Genomic DNA, 24,813 nt, shown 5'->3' with positions numbered 1-24,813 from the left:
TCAGAGAGACTGAGCCTTCAGTAAACATTCTGAAGTCAGTCTGGATTAGAAAAAAACCAACAGGACAAAGATGAGGACTTAAAGTAGACTATTACACCTTGTGTTTACACACTAACAAACTACTAATTACTCAACTCTCCCACAGAGTGTCATGCAGAAGTGAGCTAGCAGTGAAAACCTCGACATGTCGGGCCACGTTCAACTCTATCAGCTGAATGGCATGCTTGGATTCGAGCCTTCCAGTTACTCGGAAAGCTTTGCTTCCTGCGGTTCTCCTGGCTGCAGTGATTGGTGGGGTTGCGTGTTTGACGGTTGACTTCTCCCCTCCCCCATCTTCGCCCCCAGGCCTCTGAAGTCGGTAAGGGGTTGCCACGCTTTGTTAGCGCAACTTTGCGTTCCCATGTCGGAGTTTCTCTGCAGGAAATACACAGACACCTCCAGTGTTCCCACAGCGTTCACTCCCACAATGCACCACTACACATAATGTCCCTTGCTGTTATTCATCTACTCTGAATCTGCAGATTTATGATGCAAGAGACCCAAAAGGAAAGGGAAAACACTAATGAAATCTCTTTAATAGTTCAATTGTTTCTCATTAGCAGCAACTTGGAGAGCAATCTGATCACAGTCTGCTAACATTTCTCATCAAATTCTTTATATACATCAAGTCTTTAAAAACATCTCAACTGGTTTTCTTAGACAGCAATGAGACTAAATTGAGAGTAAACTGAGAAGTCTTCCAAATTCAAAGTATGCAAACAAAATCAAGATTTGAAAATGAACTTAAACATGTCATCAAGATCTTTATTTCTCAGTTGTTTCTCTTAGACAGCATTAAAATTAGACAAACTATTTCTCAAATGTTTCTCCATCAAATAAGAGAGTAGAGTTTCAGAAAAGATCTCAACAACATCTCAACTGTGCTCCGGTTTCCCTAGATTCCAAAGTTTGCAATCAAAAGTCAGAGATCCCTACATGGGATCAAATTTTTCTCATCAAATTTCTTAAATCTTCTTTAATTCCATCATTTCTCAACTATTTCTCCCAGAAAGCAATAGAGAGAGAGCAAACGGAGAACTCTCCTGATTTTAAAGTCTGCAAACGAAAGTCAAAGGTTTCAATATAAACATCTCATCAAATCTATTACATTTCTCAGTTGTTTCTCCTAGACAACATTAAGATCAAACTGAGAACTTTGAAGTCTCCTGCTTCTCAGATGTTTCTCCTGAAATAAGACCACAGAAGTGTTTCAGAAAAGATCTCAACAACATCTCAAACTTCAGTTTCCAGTAAAGAGTCAATCTCAATTTGAACAAACTTTTCTCATCAAATTATCCCAAGATAAAGTGATCTGAGATGCTATAATTAATAATTCTATTGTATTATTATTATAAATTGCGAAAAATTATGATCGATAAGTTATGCTAACATATGTTTTTACATTGCTTTAACTTATCAATTTTCAGTTTAATGTAATTTAAGTTGAAATGACTTAAGCATCCAAGTTGGTTGTTCTTAAAGCCCCCCTGTAATCAATCATTTTCTCCCTTAAAACTCAACTAAATGACATATGTAAGCTTTTTCTTTCTTGATTTTTTTTTTCATGCCTTAAAATAGCTTGAATGGAATCTACACCTTGCTTTATTTAATATACGAGGTTCCATGAATATGCAAATGAGCCCCGCCTCCACTCACTCACTCCAGCTAAGAGATCCACTCGTTAACGATCACACATTGATCTGATTGGTTACAAGGTAGTTTGTGAGTCAGAAACACCAGCGATTTCAAACCGTGTTTTTGAGACTGTCTTTGGTTCACTGCAGTTTTAAGGAGAAAATACTCAGCAACTGTGTTGACGTATGAATTTACACATGGTTTGTCTTAAAGCATATTAAAAACACCACATAGACACATAAACAACATTAAAAGCTTGATTTTCACCACAGGGGGACTTTAAAAATTGAAGGCAGCAATTTTTTTTTTGTGTGTATATATTTTTTTACTCTATACTCTTATTGTATATCCACTATTCTCTCATTCGTCTATTTTTATTCCTCTAAAGGAATTTTAGGTGAAACATCAGAGACAAATTGATACCCAAACAAAACACACTTGAGAACTGTTATGAAGTCTGCTAAACTATGAAAGAGGAAACTCAATTGTCCTGTGGGAGGAATAACTCCACACATAAAGGCAGATATGCCTCACTTCACTGCTTTACTCAAGTGCAACTAAACCCAGGAAAGAGTGTTCCAGTGAACCCCTGCGGACACTGTGTGTGTGTGTGTGTGTGTGTGTGTGTGTGTGTGTGTGTGTGTGTGTGTGTGTGTGTGTGTGTGTGCTTTGAGCTCCAGCAGTCAGATTCGCACGGCAGGCCGTCATGAATGAACGCTGAAACACTCAGGGACGTCATTCTTAAGTGGCTGTAAGCGACACACACACGTGTGCTGCTGCATTGTGGGGTGGAGGGACGTTCCGCATGAGAAAGACACTAATCCAGATGTAAGCCGTCTTTGGACACAGAACAACACACACACTCACACACATACGCACGCACTAGGATACTGCTTACTGCATATAAGATCACATAAGGAACGCTGATTGGTTGATGCAGTGTTCAAAACATTTAAAAACGCTAAAATAAAAAATAAGGTTACACTTTATTTCAAGGTGACGTAGTTACATTCTACTTAAGTACAATGCAACTACGTCATAAGTACTGAGTAACATTAATTAACTACATCTACATGTATTTGCTATAGAGTTACGGTTAGGGTTTGGTTTATGATTACTTGTAATTATGCATAATTTACTGTTATTACTACATGTAGTGTAATAACGTCACCTTAAATTAAAGTGTTACCAAAAATAATAAAAAAGCAACATTTAAATAAAGACAATTATTATTATTTAACAATAATAACTATTAAAATTAACTATCAATTATTTTGTAAATTAATTCAAAATATATGAATTCAAAATTTGTCACAACTTTGCTACGTTGTGTTTAATTAAGCATGCGGCATCCAGTCTGCTAAATGATTAAAAAAGCAAAACAAAAAAAATTAATCATTTAGTAACATTTAAATAATGAAAATTATTATTATTATTATTAATAATAATAATAATACTTGTTGTTAATTTAACGAACTATTATCATGTAACTCATAATTTAAATTATTAAGTAAATTAAAATTATTATTAATTAAAACAAAAATAATTATTCGTCACATTATGTTGCATATCTAATTCAGTGTGGCATCCAAAGCAAAATGAAAAGTAACATTTAAATAAAGAAAATTATTGTTATTATTTTTAATTAGATTACATAATTAATTATTAAAGAAAAAATAATTATAAGATGTTAACTAGAGGCCACATGAAACATTAATTTATTCAGTTGTGTCTTGTAATGATTTGTTTTAGTTTTTTTTACTTGTACTTATTTACTTTATGTAAAAAATAATGAGTGAATGAGATGTTTAAAATCAGTGCTGATATTACTTCTGGTTCAACTATCACAACTGGAAATAGAAGGTCAAGATGAGCGCACTGCATTATGCGATATACTGGTCAAGTGTGTTTACTGCTAAATCTGTATACTGCACTTTTTGACAAATGCCATCAAGGTATTTTTTCAGTGTATAAAAAAATGCATATTACACACAACAACATGCTAGCACAAAATGCAGAAACTGTATGGAAGTATGCTTTTCTGAACATATAGCCCTTGATACATTAAAAGTGCCCTTTGTGAGCGTCACAGGGTGAAATTTTGCTTTTTGCAGCACAACGTACGCTCCTGTCCGAAAGGTAACAGGAATTTGGCAAGAACATCCCAGCAGTGGCCTCAGGAGCGTCATAGCTGTCAGTAAACTCCAATACAGCCATGAAATAACCTGCAGGTGCGGCGAAGATCCGCAGATAAAGCCCCGTTATTACTCTCATTATGATGATGGAGGCTGGGATGGCTTTATTTGACTAAAGGCCCTGAGGTCTGAATCCAGGCATCTATGTGTATGTGTGTGTGTGTGTGTGTGTGTGTGTGTGTGTGTGTGTGTGTGTGTGTGTGTGTGTGTGTGTGTGTGTGTGTGTGTGAAGTCACAGTGCTGTAGATAAGAGAGAGAGGACAAACAGCCGTGTGATAGATGAGGGTGGGCGGGGCTTCATCTGAGAGGTTTATGAGATGGGCTTCATCAAACATTATTACCTTTTTTACCTTTATGGTGCAAATGTTCTGTAATGAAATCCCGCCAATGTAATGCCTTTAATTTTCAGTAAGAAAAATGAGGCGTAAATTGTATATATTGTAAATGGAAATAAATGTTGTGATGTTATTTCCATCAAGAGGTGCATCCATTTTTGGTCAAGATCTACAATGCAAGAGTCCAGCGCTCTGTAAAGTCTTCTCCAGCACATCCCAAAGACTTTCAATGAATTTAAGATCCGGACTCAGAGGAGCCGCTCGATTCATGTGTGGAAATGATTCTTCATTCTCCCTCCCAACCATTCCTTTACAGGTAGTGTCTTATATGTTTTACCGTACGCAAGTGTTTTAGCTAGTTTCAGCCCGACGCAGTTATCATTTTCACGTCCTGCACCACGTTGTTAAAATAGCAAATGCATTTGCGCCCATCTGTGCGCCCATGGGCGTGCTGGTCTGAAAACGAGGTGTGTTCAGGTGCATTGTTGGCCCGTTGCTATTTTGAGGCAACAGAAATAGACAGCCATTGACCAACAGTCATTGAATTTTTTTTTTTTTTAACTGATTTTTTTATTTAAAGGGCACATTAGTATTATGCGCCTATAGGCGGGTACATAACGCTTGTACACTCTGCTTATTACACACACAGGGACGCACAGTGCACACAAACATTTTTAAATATGAAAAATTGAAGGCTAACAATGTAAAAGAGTATTATTGTGTATCTAAAGATATGGTGGAATCCAGCTTGTCCCGTAGATGGTCTGCTAACGCTTTAACCTCGCGCACGAGCAGTCTCGTTTCCTCTCTAGAGAAGCGTTCAGTTTTTCCACTTGCAAACTCCGTCATGTAAATAGCGAATCCGCCATGGCGCGAGCGCAACTGGCATTTAAAGGGAATGAGAGATGAGATTCTGATATGTTTATTGCATTTAAAGCCCAAAACACACCCAATTACTCATTAAGAGAATAGGGACAACCCTTTTAGAGCATGCACCGGGTGCGCCGACTATTTTTCCAGTCGTTAAACTAGCAAAATTGGATTTGGAAATAGGGCCTATATCCTTTACATACATATATACTTACAAAACCATATTTTTTCCCCATCTATATCTTGACTTTGATCAGACTTAAAAAATATGACATTTTGACACAAAAATTATTACAATGAAAAAGAACCTTTCCAAACCTTTCCTGATCATGTGACAGCTTATGTCAACTTTCTGTTATCACTGTACAGCTTTATATATACAGTACAGGCCAAAAGTTTGGACACATTACTATTTTTTATGTTTTTGAAAGAAGTTTCTTCTGCTCATCAAGCCTGCATTTATTTGATCAAAAATACAGATTTTTTTTTTTTTAAATATTGTGATATATTATTACAATTTAAAATAATTGGTTTTCAATTTATTATACTTTAAATGATCATTTATTTCTGTGATGCAAAGCTGAATTTTCAGGATCATTACTCCAGTCTATCACATGATCCTTTAGAAATCATTCTAATATGATGATTTATTATGAGTGTTGGAAACAGTTCTGCTGCTTAATATATTTGATGAATAAAAGGTTAAAAAGAACTGTTTTATAAATATAAATCTTATAAATCTTCTTTACTATCACTTTTGATCAATTTAACACATCCTTGCTGAATAAAAGTATTGATTTATTTCAAAAAAAGAAAGAAAAAAATTACTGACCCCAAATTACTGACCAGTAGTGTATACTGTTGTTACAAAATATTTCAATTTTTAAAACATTTGCTTCTTTTTAAAAATTTTTTTTTTTTTTTTTTTTTTTTTACTTTTATTCAAAGTATCCTAAAAAAAGTATCACAGGTTATGAAAAAATATTAAGCAGCAGAACTGTTTCCAACTTTGATAATGAATCATCATATTAGAATGATTTCTAAAGGATCATGTGATCGACTGGAATAATGATCCTGAAAATTCAGCTTTGCATCACAGAAATAAATGATCATTTAAAGTATAATAAATTGAAAACCAATTATTTTAAATTGTAATAATATATCAGAATATTTAAAAAAAAATGTGTATTTTTGATCAAATAAATGCAGGCTTGATGAGCAGAAGAAACTTCTTTCAAAAACATTAAAAATAGTAATGTGTCCAAACTTTTGGCCTGTACTGTATATATATATATATATATATATATATATATATATATATATATATATATATATATATATATATATATATATATATATATAAAGGTCACCTGACTTGAAACATTCGTTGTAACATAATGTATAGTTCCATCTATAATTTAAAAAATAGTATAGCATTCTGCACAGCGCACACTAAGCAGTAAGTAGTGTGCCAGCATTTCATTTCGAACACAGACAGTGTGTGTTTAAAGTTGTGTAGAATGCATGACTAAGCACAGTAATGGGGGATGTTAATAAGAGAGTTCTGGAGGTTACAGTGCTGAAGAAAGCACAAAGTCACTGCAACACGGTACACAACTGAACTACAATACAACCAACCAACAAACACACTGCACATTTCTTCTATCTTTTGCACTATTCATATTTATAGGTGTAAGTTCTAAATCCTGATTTGACGAGCCAAACCCAAACTGTATGATTTACGAGTTACAGCCTCAGGGTCTGTGTACGTGTGTGTCAGGGAAGGACGTGGGCTGTTGAGTCCGTGTGTATATGTCTTGTTGAACCGCATCAGTCACTATCAGCAGTAAATCCCCACGTTTCACTTATTGTCCCACAAGACACACACAGCAGTGTGGGAAACAGCAGCGACGGCTTTATGAGAGAAAACGACAACTTCCTCTTCCCAGAGTGGTCGATATGTAGCCTGAGACCTGAATAAACTTATCGACTGTATTCATTTGCACGAGAAACAGATTATTAAGCAGGATAAATCGGGTGGATTTTAAAGTTCATCCAGTGGGACACATAAGGGTCCCTCAGAAACAAAACAGGGTCTCTAAACATGTGATTCCATCAATGACCACACACACACACACACACACACACACACACACACACACACACACACACACACACACACACACACACACACACACACACACACACACACACACACACACACACACACACACACACACACACACACACACACACAGCATCAGTCCTGCCAAACAGGTGTGCGTGGGTTGTGATAACACGACAAGGCTTCAGGAAACAAATCCAGATCTGATTAGTGGTCCACGAGAACAAACAGCCCACCTGCAGCCTGGGACGCCCAACCAAACCAGACCAAAAACACACAGTCACATGTCGTAGGAGAAACTTCACCAGTTCCACAAGAGCTGTTGATTCACTAGATCTTCAGAAAAACATGCATGTGCTGGTGCTTAAAAGAAAGAAACCAAAACACTCAAGAAATCTACCTTTTTAATCTCCAAAGAACAACATATTGTAGCAACTTAAGACTCCTACACAATCTTAATTGTTCTTAAAATAGGTCAAATTGGGGGGAAAACAATTACAACTTCAATGAAATTGAGGCTTAATTGGTTGGGTATGTACATTTAATTCATAGAACCTCTAAAACATCCCATATAGCATCAGGGACAAGATATAGATATAGAATATCAAGTTAACAAGATGTTCAAGTGTTGGCATTTACTGTGTGGAGGCTGGAATCATGTGCCTGTGACAGTTTAACTATAAAACTGTGTAATTCAGACGTCACATGTGGACAGCAGAAGATGTTTTTGGCTTCCTGCCTGTATTTCAGAGACTCCAGCATGTAAAGTTTAATTCTGTGGGTTTAACTATGAAGTTGGAATGGAGTTGCTAGAACGAGTAAAGCAAAAATATACACTTAGCACACCATTAACATTTACTTAAATCAGGAACTAAAAAAGATCCTTCTGTGGGTTTTTGGCAGTGCTTCTTATCAAGTACCGTACCAGTTTGGGCTGTTTAGAGTTGGTTCTCTGGCTCTTTTTTTTTAATTAAAAATGTTCTTGGTGTTACATTACAAGTATTTGTTCTAGGTTTCATCTGACCTGAAGCATTCATGGGTTCTTTAAAATACCAATACATATTCAAAAGTTTGGGGTCGAAGTTTCTTCTGCTCACCAAGGCTGCATTTATTTGATAACAAATACAGAAAAAACAGTAAAATTGTGAAATATAATTACAATTTAAAATAACTGTTTTCTATGTGAATATATTGTAAAATGTAATTTATTCCTGTGATCAAAAGCTGAATTTTTTGCATCATTACTCCAGTTTTTCAAAGCAATGCAACTAACAAAATTATCCTATGACATCATTAGAAACTTAAAAATGTTATTCTATGACGTCATATGCAACTTTAAAAAGTCCTCTTCCCTGTTTTCATGTCCCTATGAAATCAAAAGCAAGTTTTTTGGCTTTTAGTATGAATATGATAGCCTTACTGCTATAATCTATAAGCTAGTGTGCTGTGCTCTAAAACAATGACAAAATTCGCATTTAGAAGATATAAGCGTTCAAAACTGACAGTCTCTCACTTACGCCAATATGGATCAATGATTTTGATGACATCACCCTGCACTTCAGCTTCTCATCAGATTTTCTGTCCAATCAAATGCTCTCTAGAATCTAAAGCGTCCCGCCCCCTTCATTATAAGTAGACGCTGAAGCTGAGGCTGAAACCGGTCACTTGTACACACATTTAATATTTATGGTGAGTGGCACATGGCGCATTATATAGGGGATAGGGAACGATTCAGATAGTGTAAATATGCTTTCCATTGGGGTGAATGAAGTCTGGTTTCACGTTAGTGTTACGCGAACTGCCACGAGATTTAGGTGGAGGAAAGGTTAGCGATTCGGATGAAACTGCGGCTTTACTAAGCTCAACAGCTCAGGCCGAGCTGTATTATAAACGATCCGCTAATGGCTATTTAAAAAAAAGGGGAGGAGCTGATCAATATGTCCCTGCCCTGCCTTCCTGTTTCAGAGGAAACGTCAACACACTAAATAACGCTGCGCATTTCAAGGAACTTCAGTGGGCCTTTAAAAGCGTAAGAGAATCAGTTGTTAGTAGTTTATCAAAATGTTTCTGTGTGCACGACAAAAACGTAATTCTAGTCCCACTCTCTGATACACACACACACACACGTTCATGTACATCCAAGTTAAGAGCGCTATTAGCAGAGTATCAGTTTTCCAGTGTGTCATCATGATAAGCAGGCGTATGCTGACTAGCTCCTTAAGGAGGTTACTGACCAAGCACGTTTCACTGGGATACCACGCACTCAGAAATTCATTATAAGTTTGCTGGGCAGTTCAGTTGTTCTGTTAATCCTCAGATATCTGCAGCCGGCTCCGATCCGTGAGGCTGTTCATTTAAAAGGGCTTAGAGAGGCAGCGAGGCGGCGTGAGGGAAGAATGTGGCCGAGGTGACGGCGGCTTCAGATGATCTACAAGATACACATGTGCCTCGCTTTTTAATTAAACTGGCTGCTGGCCTTGCCAACACACCTGACCACACACACCCACACACACACACACACACCAGGATCTGAAGATGTGAAGACCTGAACAGACGCCTCAGTCTTCATGTTCACAATGCATCTTTATGCTTTATATGAAACACAAGAATTTGTCCAATAAAGGCCCTGAAACTTCAGCACAACTATAAAATGCAAAAAAAAAAAAAAAAAAAATTGGCATAAACAAAACGGGCCTTATTAGTTCGACACAATTCAATACACTTCAGCTTTCAGCTCGACCGCATCAGAAAACAAAATCTGTTTCAAATAATGCTGACAGCAAAATTAAATACCAAACTCTTATTTACACAAGAGGACAAGAAAAACCCTAAAAAGGAAGTCAAACTCGGCCAGTTTGAATGTCCCTCATGTTACACAACCGCTCTGGACGTTTCTCCGAAACAAATACAAAATTACACATCATTATACTCAAACACATACAACCATAAAACACAAAATACTGACATTTTGACTGTTTATTTATGGGACGGTTTGGTCCTGGATGCTGTTTTGTAGTGTGAAAATGCACAACAGTGTCGTTCACTGCATAGCACACACAAATAGAGAAAAACTACTCACCTAAAACTTATTGCATGTTGTTGGCCCTGTTTAGGTCAAGGCAATATTAACATATTTCACTGTTTTTTTATTTTTTTTTTACTTTTGTACAACAAACACTTTTGGTACTGTGTTGAGACGCCACTTGATGTCCAACATAAAATGTGTTTCATTACACAAAATCAGAGGGAAACCACTGCAAGAAACATAGTAAACATAATTGTACATGAATTAGCGGACCATGACAGACCTCATAAACACACGCTGACAGAGCACAAACCATCCGAATGCAGATTCAACATAAGTCAATACCAACGGCAGTAAAATATAGCAATACTGGACACATTTATAAAGCGCTACGGTGCCTGCCCACTTTTTCAGCAGTCCTGGTTCTAAAAGTATTTTTCCATTCATTTCTCCCATAGGGTTTTTTTTTTTAAGTCTTTGTTTTAAGAGTTATAAGCCACGAACCAAACCAACCACGCCGTAAAAAAAGTTGCCTTAAATTTTTAAGAACAATCAAGATGGATGTTTGTCACAAAAAATGAGGTGAATCTTGTATAACATAAAGTTGACAATTGCTTAACTTATTTTGAGTTAAAGCAATATAAAAACATAATATGTTGTCATAACTTATTGATCATATAATTTTTTTACAGTGCAGCTACGGGATGAATCGCAACATTACAACCTTGGATTTTGAAGCAAAAAAAGTCTTTGAAACCGCTTTAATGAGGGAAAGAACTGCAATCCCATGAAGCATTGCAAATGAAAAATGAAAAACTATAGACTTTAAGAAGTTGATTTTGTACAAAAACATTTTAGGTTTAGTGCAAAATATGCATATACGTAATTAGAGATTGGTATACGCCTCCGTTTGCTTTTCTGATTGGTGGATATTTCTCTGCAGAATCATGGGTAATGTAGTGTTTCACCAGGAATTCCACTGACAAATATGATTATTTAGAAAAACAAGTTGAAAATGCGGACTGATGGCTTCAACATAAGCACATACCATCGATTAACAACCTCGGGGCTCATAGTAGAGTTTTTCTACAGGTTTATAAGTTATCATTAAAGTCAATTCCTCTATGGAGAAAATTGTTGCAGTCTACAGACTTTAGTCAGGGTATAGAACCATATTTTCTTTTTGACAGGAATGAAATTGAGGCTGTGAATAATAGAATACAGTGCATTCAATGGATTGGACTGTTGTTTAACAACACACTGATTGTCCAATGGACAAAATGTCTTTCTGAAAAAAAGTAGACAAAAACTCCATAAAACTGTTTTAAAAACTGTGAAAATTATGCAATCTAAGACCTTTAAACAGTGCGTGACATTATAAAAACGGTAAGTCTATCCCTCACAGCCTCGTTGTCATTTGTGTTAAATTCGTCTAACCTGCAAAACACAGCAAAAAATATTATTCAGTGGTTCCCTTTGACATTTAAATTTTTAAATAACAATATAATATTAAATATTATAGAAATAATATAAAAAAATTAATAAAATATTAAAAAGAAAAAATATACTAAATTAAAATGGCTTCAGTTATTTATATGAAGAAAACATAACTTTAGGTTTTTCATGTAAATATATGTGTGCGTGTGTATATGTATTGCTGCGAAAGTTATAGGTCTTCCAACACTCAACCTCATAGAACTTAATAACAGAGCTATCACACGCATTGCAATTTCAATCGAACAGGACTCCACACATCCACTTCATGAGTATCTAGCCCCGCTGCCCTCAGGGCATAGGTACAGGGCTGCCATCACGCACCTTAAAGGGATAGTTCACTTTGAAATTAAATTTTGGCATGTTTTAGCTTACCTCAAGGGCATCCAAGATATAGGTGTCTTTTTTCCGCAGTAGTTTCAATTTTGATATTTTTAGGTCAAACCGTTCTTGTCTGTCAGTCATATAATGCAGGTCGATGGTCACTGTCTCAAAGAGCATGCACAGAGTCCAAATTAAAACAATTCCCCGTCGTCCAAATTAAACAATTCCCCATCGTAAGTACACATTGATGGCCTTGCATTGGCTACTGCGAAACCGTGTATACATCTAGTGTATATATCTATTCCCGCCCGCGCTCTCAGTTTGACCTAAAAATTTTGGTCAAAATTTGACCTAAAAATATCAAAATTGAAACTACTGCGGAAAAAAAGACACCTACATCTTGGATGCCCTTGAGGTAAGCTAAAACATACCAAAAATTAATTTCAAAGTGAACTATCCCTTTAACAACAGACATTGCTGAGTGCTATTTAACTGTTTTTTTTTCTGTATTATGTCTATTTGTATTATATTGGTTATGTTGTGTGTGTTAAACAAGTGCAGTGCTGTGGAAAATAATTTCCCCCTGGGGACAATAAAGTTAAAGTTTAGCATATATATATATATATATATGGTTAAAGTCCAACTGAAATCAAAATTGACCATATTTACTTTGTTAGCGCATATTACTAGTCTTGTGGTGAAAAATTTATCCGTGCAAGTTAATACACAGAAAAAAATTGTTTGCCGTGGTAATCTTTAATCAAAATCTGAAAAGTTACTTCCGGTCTGGAATGGCGTTCCTTCTCTGATGACATAGGTTTGACGGCTTGGGTTGGGAAACGCTAAAACACGATGGAGAGGAGGAGCGCTAGAGTAAAACTCTGCCCTCTGTTCAATATTCCTTTTCACTGGGAAATACATCACAACACTGGAGAAAAGTCGTTTGCAACTTCCGGTTCACGCAGACTTTAAATTGGGCCGGGGCTCTATTTTACATATTCATAATCATTACTTTTGCTGGTTCTTTGCGACAGCTTTTAGGTGCTTTATTGGCAGCGCCACCCTCACATGTTACATGAACACGTCACCACCGCATCAGCACCGAAAACAGGAGATTTTTTTCAATCCCTGTTTTGGCAGGGGGAAAAACTGATCAGAAAATGTAACGAAACGTTGTAGAAATGTAGTGGAGAAAGTATAATAATTGCTGCAAAATGTAACTAAGTAAAAGTCAAAAGTATGCACTATTGAGTCTACTTAGCCTAAGTAAAGTACAGATACGTGAAAAATGTAGGGCCTACTTAAGTAAAGTAACGAAGTATTTGTACTTCATTACATTCCACCACTGCTGATTAACAGTAATGTAAATGCGTAATGTCCTAATTCGGTTGTTAAGTCGTGACGTAACCACTCTCCGATAATACTCTTTCCGGGTCCAAAGTCCAGGTCCTCTCTACCTACCTACCGCTTTCGCTAGTGTTTTGGTTGTTATTGAGTGTTTTTACAATGCCGCAGTGCTGTGTCCCGTGTCCCGAGCTAACTCACTTCAACCTCGTAAATCTTCTTTTTCATTGATGCCTGGACTCTACCCTTAATTATGCCACCTGAGTGATGAGCTACACTAACCATTCTGTTGGTGTTAAAGGAATTTAAACCCTTTTTGACCGCCAAAGGTGCCTCACTAAGAAGGACGTGATCGTAAATAAATGTACAGGTTCCACCATTGTTATTTCTGGACGAGAGCAGCGCTTGGACCCGGAAAAGGCTAAACGTCACGCGTGACGTCAGACTTAACAATCGGATACCTGTTGATACTACAACAATGCAAAGTATATGCTTTTAACCTTGCAGTTTTTCACATATCATGTAAGACTCAATTTCTCCATTTCTTTGCACAAAACTCTCCAGGAAATGACATTTAATGGTTTATTTTTCCAAAAAAATCCCATGGGGGGGGGTGTGCATACACCCGGACCCCCCTAGGAAGAGCCCCCCCACATAATAAATTCCAATTTACCCCTGTATATATATATATGTATATACAAATGATATATATTGATGAAAAAACAATCAAATAAAATTCCTAAAATATTTAACAAACAAAACAGATCATATAATAAGGTGAGTGGTCCGTTATATCTGAGTGTTTGTCTGTGTGTGTGGTATCGTTCAGAGTTTAAGGCCTGACCCCAGAAAGTCCCGGAAACGTGGAGCTGAGCGTTTAAATCCAGACGCAACCGACTTCAAGGGGCAGCAGGATACAAGCGTTAAATTACCTGTCAGCGGAGCTCGAGAACCAGACGAGCGGGTTAGAAGAGAGCAGAGGAGAAGAACCAGAGGAAGTAGACAGGGGGTCACGACCAGAACGACCCACGATCCTGAGGGTCACAGGAAGAGACCCGTCTACTCACTGTGAACTTGTTAGTCACGCATACACGACCATAATTCACATTAACATAAACAGCTATTCCTGAGACATCCATGATGCTTGAACACGTCTAACTGCAGTTCGGTGCATTATTTTAGCTATAATGTCACCGCACCACGACATGCCTAAAAACTGAGCGTTTAGGTCCGGTTAAAACCAGCCAGGCTTCGATTACAGACGGGCGACCACAACGCCATAAATCTTCCCTCCAAAGCAGCCCTGAAAATCACGCCGATGATGGAGTAACAAGCGAAGGGAGTCTCTTCCGCGAGCTCTGCCCTGTAAATAACTTCATTGCAGTCGAGCGTTTTGACCAACACTTTAAAGAGATCCTTTTATGCTGTTTTACATGTTTGACTTTCTTTAGTGTGTAATTGTTACGACCCTGCGCTTCCTTTTCTCGCCTGCTGGTGGCAGACTTGGGAGGGTGTGGTCGATTGTACACTCCTGTTGAATAATCTCATCTGATTGTGGAGAGGATAAAAGATGGGACTGATTTAATCCTTTTCACTTTTCCTCTGGGGATCGGCAGTCCCCAGGAGAAGTCATTTGCTTGAACCTTTGCTTTTGTTGTATTTCCTCACTATTTGGATTATTACTTTTCCCCTTTATTTAATCCCTAAACATTATGTTATATTATTTTGTATTGTATCATTTTGACACTTGAATAAAGAAACTTGCAAGTCAATCAATCTGAACAAATGCTCCTATTTTATGTTACGGTCGAGAGCGAGCTGGCCGTGACAGTAATGTTGCTGTTTGAGCATGAAAAAGGTCTGCAAAGTTACAAAGCACAAGGTCACTCCAGAGGGAGTTATTCTCTATATCAGTAACACTGTTTCTGAACTCCCTGAAACGCCTCTATTGTAGTCTTGAGATTCTTCTGGGAACAAACACGTCACAATATTCCTCATTTAAATAATTCCCTCACAAGGCATAAGCAAAAAAAAAGTAGCGAGGCCTGGTTGAGTTAGTTAGTAGTGTGTTGAAACTCACGGTTATGGTGAGGGGCGTTACATTTCCCAATCACACTGAAGCGGTTGACCAATCACAATACACTGATCCAACCGACCAATCAGAGCACACTGAGCTCTTCAGAGGGAGGGGCTTCATAGAGACAGGAACTAAACAGAGCGTTACTGACAGACTGAGAAGAGAGGTGCTGCAACAATGGAGAATATGTGAAAAATAATGTGTTTTTTGTACATTCAAGCATGAAACCCTGCTCTAGTCGAGCCCAAAAACAAAATCAAGACTTTAAAAAAGGAGCATAATAGGTTATCTTTAAATAAAGCGACAGTTTTCTGCTCAGTTTGACTTATCTGATCTCTATCTTCTGATATGCCGGTGGACACGTGTGACTGGATGCCACAGGTTCATCTTATCGTATTTTAAATCGTGCTAGTTGCAAAGTTTTTTGTACATTCAAAACAAAATCAAGACTTTAAAAAAGGAGCATAATAGGTTATCTTTAAATAAAGCGACAGTCCTCCTTTCCGACTTTAAATGCTGTTCTTGCCAACACAAAAAAAAAACAGAACTCATCTCAGTGTGAAATTAAAAGAGATTAATAAGTACAGGACACATAGTAGGGAAAGTCGAGATCTGCAAATATTGGAGTGTGGCATTTCTCCAGTAACCGTTTTCAAAGTAAGACAAGCTCAGAAATGAAAACAGCACGTCTCAGTTGTGCCAAGAACATCATAAACTCGTATTGTTACAAGCCCAGGAAGAGGGTGACTTAGGGGACACGTCATCGGCGCGTACACCAACACTGAACCGTAGACGTGTTTTGGCACACTGTCGCTCAGAGCGTAATGGAGAAAGTCTGCAGTCATTTAGCAGACACTTTTATAGAAAATGCCTTGAGTTTTGAAATCAAATCAAAGTTAAGTCAAAATTGGCTCTATTTACTTTCTTAAAGCACCTTTATGCTAATACTGTGCATGTTATTCCATGTTCAAACGTTTTATTATAAAACCATCATTATTATAAGAAAAATAAAGATAATTTTTTTATCTTGTATTAAAATGTACAAACTTTGTCCACCTCAGTCACATTGTTCCTCAACCATTGAATGTATTTTTGCATGTAACAATCCAATCATTTTAATCATCATGTAGCCCTTAACTGCATTATTCTGTTTCACTCATAATAATGTCACATTACAGATGTTAATCGGGTTGCGAATGACAATCCATGTTTACTTTAAGGCCTTTTAATCATATTTGCAATGAACATGACTTTAAATCCAGACAATGTGTTCCTATCAAGGAAGAGAGATCAAGGTTTATTTTGGAAAGTAGATTACAGTGTTACTTTAGTATTACGTATAGCCTGTTATAATATTTATTTGTATTTTTAATGCACTTTAATGTTTATATTTTCAATTGTCATTTTAGTTTGGCTTTTTTTTGTTTTAGTTTAAAAAGCTCTCTAAAAACGAAAGAGCTAATAAATGCCTAGTAAGAATATAAATTAAATGCAAACATAAAAGTTATACTCTAAAATGCCAGATACAAAAACATTCAAGTATTTTATAGACTCTTATAATATTTATTCATATTTTTAATTAGCTTTTATTTTTATGTTTTCAGTTATCATTTTCATTTTAGTTTCTATTAGAGATAACGATATATGCTTGTCATTTTTAATCGTTTTTTTTTCTACATTTCTGTTTTCATTTATTTGCATTTCAGTTTTAATAATTTTAGTACTTCATCTTAAATTAATTTTATTTCAGTTAGTTGTTTTTAATGTTTATTTTCCTTCTTTCTTTTCATTTAGTTTCTTTAGTTTGAACTCTTTAACTCTGATACCATCTTCTGCTCAGTTTGACTTATCTGATCTCTATCTTCTGATATGCCGGTGGACACGTGTGACTGAATCCCACAGGTTCATCTTATCGTATTTTAAATCGTGCAAGTTGCAAAGTTAACCCTCTCCATGCATCTCCACATCTATCGCTCCATTTCTTCATCTGTTTGTCTCTCTTCTCAGAGGGTCGTGTTCTCATATCTCCCGCTCACCCCCTTGCGGGATCAGGGAACACATTCCTGGGCCTTACGGGACATGCGACAACACAAACGCTGCAAACACACATCCGTCTTGTCTGTGCACATCTGGACACTCTTACATAATCGCACCTACATTTACGTTTACCACTCTATCATGCCAAAATAACTCACAAAAGAGTGCATGCCTGGGTAAATGTCATGTTTAATTTGACTTGAGAGAAAACAAGGTTGGCGTCCTTTCTTAAAGTTCGGTCTAATTAGCCCATTTTTCTTTATTCCACTTTTGGAAATGGGAGGGGGATTTTTCGTATGCATAACTCAAAAACACACAAGAGTGAAACCCACTGTAGACTTTATGTCTATTTTTCTCACGGCCTTGCTTTCATTTACGACAAATTGAATATGACATCTACTCAGCTAAGGTTCACTGCGTAAGTATCAGTAACATAAATAGGCAAGCTAAAGAAGTGCTTGCGGTATAGTCAAAAAAATAATAATACGTAGGCCTAAATTAAAGGTTTATGCATTTGAACTGCATGGAAAATTTCCATCTATTTGGTCAAGTATTAAGGTCAAATCACAGTGACAACAAAACAATATAGTGCAGATACAGTCATGTTGCCGAGTTTGTTAGTGATTTTCTCCAAAGTGCTAGTGAATTCAAGCTGTGTATTTCATTAGCATGTGCGTTCACAGAATAAGCTGCTGTGTGGACCAGCATGTATGCTGATAGTCAAGCGTCTATCTGTGACCCACGGTGCCCTTTATCATCTAACCCTCTCTTTTCCAATCCACACCTCCCTTCCCCCTAAAGACAGCAAACCGTAAATCTGCTACTCACCTACACAGAGAGACAAACCCAACCAAACAATATAATCCCTTAAAACTAGTCTTACAGAAGCCTGCGGATCGTCACACGTGTGTTTGTGTGTCCTGCAGGAAAAATGACTCTTTTAAAACTCAGGAGTATTGCTATCTATGTTTTAAGGAATTTGTTTCATTACAAGAAGCAAAACTAAACACAAGTTATTAGCATTTTGGGAAACTTCATTATAACTTTTGAACACAAAGTGGTGCTGTCTCAAAAAAGTTGAGTACTTTCAGGGCATGGTGCCGATGACGCAGAGTTTCGTAACCTTATGCCAATGTGTTTGTTAAATATAGCCAAGCATTTTACTACAAAATTTAAAATGGGTGATGCAAAAAATGGCTGATATGGGAAAATTGGGTATTGTTCGACTCAGCATGTAGCTATAAGCAAATATAACCATTTTTCATATCTCCTGGCCACTAGGTGGCACTGCACTACAGTAGCCTCACATGTCATAACAGAATATGCTAAAGCGTTGCAGAGATATAGCCTAAGGTTAACTTTGGCTTTTTTGTCGAATTCTTTCGCGCGTTATTTGAGAATGCTTTGACGAATCAACTTGAACTGATCTGAAGATGATCTGGTTACATTTTCATGAAAATCGAAGCAACAGCCTAGGAGGAGTTGAAAATTAAAAATGGGCAAAAAAAATTCAGGACGGAAAATGCCGTCATCATATCCAGACATACTTTAAAAAATGCTTTACTTCACGCTGGAGAAATATTCAGCTATAATTTTAGGCTATATTGCTCAACTCTAGTAATGTTTTTATATGTGTGGCCTGCTTTGGTGGGCCCGTCTGGGTCATATTTCAATCCGCGGTCTGTCTGTACCTGCACAAAGTCAGACGTTAGATAACAATGGCACTGATAAAAATCATATCTCAGATTCTAAATCAATGACTTTGTACACAGAATGTCATCTGTTCTAGTTATGATGAGTGATGATGATTTTCTGCTACCAACCCTACAAACACATGTTGGACAAAGCAGCAAAGGCATATGCTTTATTTTTTTAAAGAGGAAAATAACAGGTTTTGGTGTTATCTGATCGGATGTCACTTCTCTCCAAAGATTCACTAGTCAACATTCTTAAAGGAATAGTTCACCCGGAAATGAAAATTCTGTCATCATTTACTCACCCCCCAAGTTGTTCCAAACCTGTGTGAGTTTCTTTTTTCTGTTGAACAAAAAGGAAGATATTTTGAAGAATGCTGGAAACCAAATAGTTTATGGGCCTCATTGACTTCCATAGTATGAAAAAAAAAAAAAAAAAAATGTGTTTAGCAGAAGAAACTCGTACAAGTTTGGAATAACTTGAGGGTGAGTAAATTATGACCGAACTATGTTTTGTGAACCCCCGACCCAGAATATCACAGAGACTTTTGGGACAGAAAACCCTAACAGAAGACCTTAGCAACCACTTAGCAACGGCCTTGCCACACAGCAATACCCTGACAACCTCCCAGAATATCCTAACAACTGTAATGTGTTAACGTAATGTTTATAGCAGAACACCTTAGTTAACACATACTCTAGCAACAACCTAGCATCCTCCCAGAACACCCTAGCAACTGTAAAACACATTAGGAACCACATAGCAATGCCCTGGGAACCTTCCAGAACACCCTAGCAACCGTATTGCACTGTGTTAATACAATGTGCACAGCAAAACACCTTATTAACCACTTAGCAACACCCTGGTGACAATCTACAACACCATAGAATCATGCAGACAAGTTTCATAGGGGAAAAAAACATTTTAATCAGAAAATGTCAAATGTGGTTATTTTTGCAATTGTGTTTGGTGTCGCTATTGGCAGAAAAACTACATACTGCACCTGTACTGTATATATGAGTAGAAGTATCCATATACACTCAAAAACTACTTCACAAACACTAGTGGTCAACAATGACAGATTCAGCAATTTGTCACAGCATGTGCGCATTTATGGTTTTTGTTCATCAGCTTGATTTGTTTGTTTTCTGGGTCTTACGTTTAACAGGCACGGCTGGCATTATAAAACCACTGGCAAAAGCGCTGGAAATACACAAATCACAGCTTGAGTGAATAAAATACACAGAGTTTCTCCATTCCCCACTGTGTCTTTGTCTTCTGAGCTGCAGCTACACTGCAGATCTTATCTGTCTCTTTCTCTTCATCTGTCTCTATCTGTGTTGCAGTTTCGTGTGTGTGTGTGTGTGTGTGTTTTATCTGGAAGAGTGCATGATAAGGTCACCATGTGTGCGGGTTGTGCGAATGGAGTGTGTGTTTACGAACATCACCTCAGCTGTCTGCCATGGAGGTCTGACAGACAAACACACATCACAGGTCCTATCCTTGCATTCCTGTCTTTTATTTTAAAAGCAAACAGAATAGTCACATGATCACAGTGCATTAAACCTGTCAAGTGTTCATCATACCTGGATGCACGCGTGAAGCCATCGGGCCGCACATAGCGATCATTGTTGAGGGCTGCTGAGATCATTCCTCAAACAAACCACAAACATCAGGCCGTTCATTCCACACATACCACACAACAGCGAGAGCAGCGGATCCAAACACTAGTGAGCTGCCTAAAAAGACTGTATTTAAGGCATCATGGGTGTTCTTCCAACACAAATCCATGTCAAAATCAAATCAAACATTCACAATGACACTTGCTGGACGTTTCCAAGTGGCTGTATTGTTGTTTATAGTGGGAGTTTCTACAGCTATGGTTGAATGTGATTGGTGAGCTAAACAAATGTTCATCGATTGTGAAAGTCTGATTCAAACTGAGATACAGTATATATATATATACAGAATAAATCCATTCAGTCCCATATGCTCTAAGAACTTAAACGTAATGTTGAGTTCCTGCGGGCCTCACGAAAGAGGTGCTCAACGCCGCCCCCTGTATGTGCCAGCCAGCATGTACAGTGAGAACTGAATGAAATGTTGAAGGAAAAAACTGAGAGATTCCCAGCCTCTCCCATGGGAATCTCTCTTTCTCTCTGGCAACATCACATAACTCCTCAGACTGTCAACACAGCATTTCCCACTCAAATTCCCTCCCGTTCTTTCACACTATTCCTATCCACACGGATAAAGGGGTTTTACTCTCTGTCAGGCGAATTCATCTTATCAGGTCCAGTGTGAGATATAAATCTCAGAAAACCGTCAAGAACAGGTCCAGCTCATATTTCACTCCTAAATCAGAAGAAAAAGATAAACTACATTTAGCTACATTGGAACTTTGCATTTTCATGCTAATTGAACAGATTTTCTTTCCAATTTTCATGCAATAATGTAATGCTGATTTTAACCGAAATAAACTCCGAGCAGGAGAATACGATTTTGATTTAATTTTTTACATTAGGATAAATGAGCATTTGAGGAGGAAATTGTCTTGCAGTAAAATGCCTTAAAATATCTTTCATTTTGGTTTTAGGTTGAAATACGACCCATTTTTGTGTGATATTCGCCAATTCAGAAGCATTAACCTGGTTACTCATGCCTTTGTGTCGGTATACAGACTGTGGGAACCCTGCGTAGGTGACATCACATGACATTTGACATGTCCCAGGCCAAAAGCGTCAGTGGTTGGTTTCACAGTTGATTCAGTGGGATCTGGTTACGGGGTCAGGGTCTATCAGCAGGCTATCTGCCTCTGTTTAAACTACTTATTCTTTAACCATCAACACTTTGCACGATTTCCTAAAGCTCTCAATCGTTGAACATCTCTGTCTGAACTCTTAATTTCAGATTCATCAATGAATACGACACAGAAAGAGTCTGCAACAATTGACCATGCCATTATATGAGCAGAGAAGACCAGGTGGAAACGTCATTATCAGAGTCCGTTCTATAAATACTGACGTTCTGTCGTCTTCACATGAGTGTGTGTGAGACAGACCTCTGGCGTCTGGACACGAACACCTGGTTTTTACGGTACACCGTTGTGGGCCGAACACATTTGCTGCTGTAAAAGTCTAGTCAGCCTATGGCTGTAAAAACCAAATGAATTTCTGTCGCTCATGCTAATGGCCGTCTTTAGAAAACGCTTCCGAAACGTCTCACCACTTCCAGACCTTCACCGCTGTGAGTTTCAAAGTCTGACTCTGGAAAAGCAGGTGAGCAGAGAATGAAAAAATCGGAAAAATACTGATAAACTAATTTAGATGATTTACTAAGTTACTGAGAGATTTGTTAAGGTACAGTAAGACCGCAAGTAAAGTACAAAGCAAGTAAGGACAGCAAATGAGAGTACATTAGTCATTTTAGTAAAGTAAGAATGTGAGCAAAGCACATATAAATAAAGCATGTAATCAAGTAAAAGTATATAGCCTAAAAGTAAAGTGCAATTAAAGTATGCAAAAAAATTTGACAAAACAAATAAGAATAAGACACATCCATCAAATTGAAATTTAAGAAAAGGAGAAAAGAAAAAACATAAAAAAGGTATCAGATTTTATTTTGCATATGTTGTTTTGCAACACTGATCAACAAATTTCATCAAGACTTTTATATCTATGTGTATATATATATATATATATATATATATATATATATATATAAATGCTTGCCCCCCCAAAAAAAGGTCATGCCTGTCATGCACAGTAAATTTTAAAATAGTTATTTGCATATGTTGTTTTGCATTGTTTTGTTGGTATTTTTTATATGCAAATGATTTGACAATACAAATGCTTGACATGCCAAAAAATATTTGTCATGCCATGCACAGTAAAACTGAACCTGAGGTGGAAACGCAGTACAAAAGAGAAGAATGACGTGTGGTGAAGAACTGTAGCACTAAAGCACTGGTGCAGGAGGGAGAAAAAAAACAGTGTTTATTTTAGACTGACGAGTGTTTCGAAGTGACACACACACGCACGCACACGCACACACTTATGATAAACACATGAAGTGTTTTTCTGTCCCACTGACACCTGTCACATCCTGAATCCTTCGATACCATCAACAGCCTGTCCATATAGTCTAAACTTCCTCTGATCTTATGAGATTTACAGCACCTAAAAACCAAACCGCTTTCATCGGGGCGCTCGCGGCCTAAACATGCCTTAAACAGGATGGCAGATCCGTCATCAACAACATCAGATCATGTGTTCTGCTTAACACACAGTATAAACTCTATACATCGGCCTTCTGTTTGAAATGATAAACAGTTCAAAAAGGAGTAGGCAATGCTATTGTCATCACATAGTGTGTTTAATTCAAAGAGGGACTGACTGTGCACACTACTACTGTATGAAATAGTATGAGCAGAATATGCTATTGCAAACAGCCAGAGAGAGACGCTCTGTTCTCCTGAAGAAGTGCATGAGGAGGATTTATTTTGTGTGAACACACACACAGTTGAGCTTCGGCATCATCTGTGCATCAGATCTGAGCTAAACGCGCATGAAATCGTTTATATGTCCCTGCAGTTCAATGTAATGTGTTACAGATGCGCTGTCTGCATGTGCGCTTCATATAGAAATACATTACAGAAAGGATATATACTGTATGGCTGACATATTTCTAGGAAGTTGACAACGTTGGCATACATTTTATCCTTATGCATGTAACTTATGTTCAAATAAATGACGACCACATGGAATATCTGTAGGCTACTTTACAAAATACAGGGACAAGACAACGGCCTCGTCGCTATAACACAGGTCTCAATACAGTTACTGTTACTATTGTAAACTGTTTGCAAACACACAGCAGCTGTGGGTTTATAGTTCAGTAACTGGACCATCAAGAGCTGCGAGTGAAGATTTCAGCATGTCTTGAGAGCAGCTTTCTGTGGTTTCGGGTTCATAACACACGATGCACTAACTATAATGGAGATTGCAGAACTTCAACAAGCTTATTTAAGTCCATGCGCAAGTATCACAGACATATTTGTTGATTCTACTAAGAGCCAAAAACTACTATTTAAGTAAATAAATAAATAGACTTTTCCAAATATGTTCTTTTTTTATAGGCTTATTTTGATAGTAAACAAAACACTTAAAAAAAAAAATTATCTCTGGTAAAAAATGTTATAAAGTTTTCACAATCATCGACTTGATTGTTGTTTACGAAACATTGAAAAAAAAATCCTGTTAAAACGTGCACTGTAAAAAATTATATGATCAATAAGTTATGACAACACATGTTTTTACATTGCTTTAACTCATCAAAATAGGTTAAGCAATTTAATTATAAGTTATACGAGATTCAATTCGTTTTTTAAGCCATGCAGTTTAATGTAATTTAAGTTGAAATTACTTAAACATCCACAAGTTGAATAAACAAGTTGATTAAACTTAAATATTTAATGCAGCAACTTTTTTTTTTTTTATCTAAAAACAATATGTAGCCTTTAGTATAGCATAGTACAATACAGTACAGTAGGCCTATAGTAGGCTACAGTATAGTAAAAGCTTTAAAAATATTACTGTTGTAAGTAAAGTGTATGCAAA

The 24,813-nt window shown here is 37.1% G+C and overlaps 1 protein-coding gene across 1 annotated transcript in view; it reads right to left on the bottom strand.

Moving 5' to 3' along the window:
• The window catches only part of coro7 (coronin 7), a 162,227-nt gene that overhangs the window by 13,951 nt on the left and 123,463 nt on the right, over positions 1-24,813 (bottom strand). The gene's annotated exons all lie outside the window — the stretch shown is intronic.

Source organism: Leuciscus leuciscus, assembly GCF_965113295.1.
Source record: "Leuciscus leuciscus genome assembly, chromosome: 1".
NCBI lineage: Eukaryota > Metazoa > Chordata > Actinopteri > Cypriniformes > Leuciscidae > Leuciscus > Leuciscus leuciscus.
The sequence above is the reverse complement of the archived record's forward strand: the minus strand, read 5'-3'. Positions and strand labels throughout refer to the sequence as shown.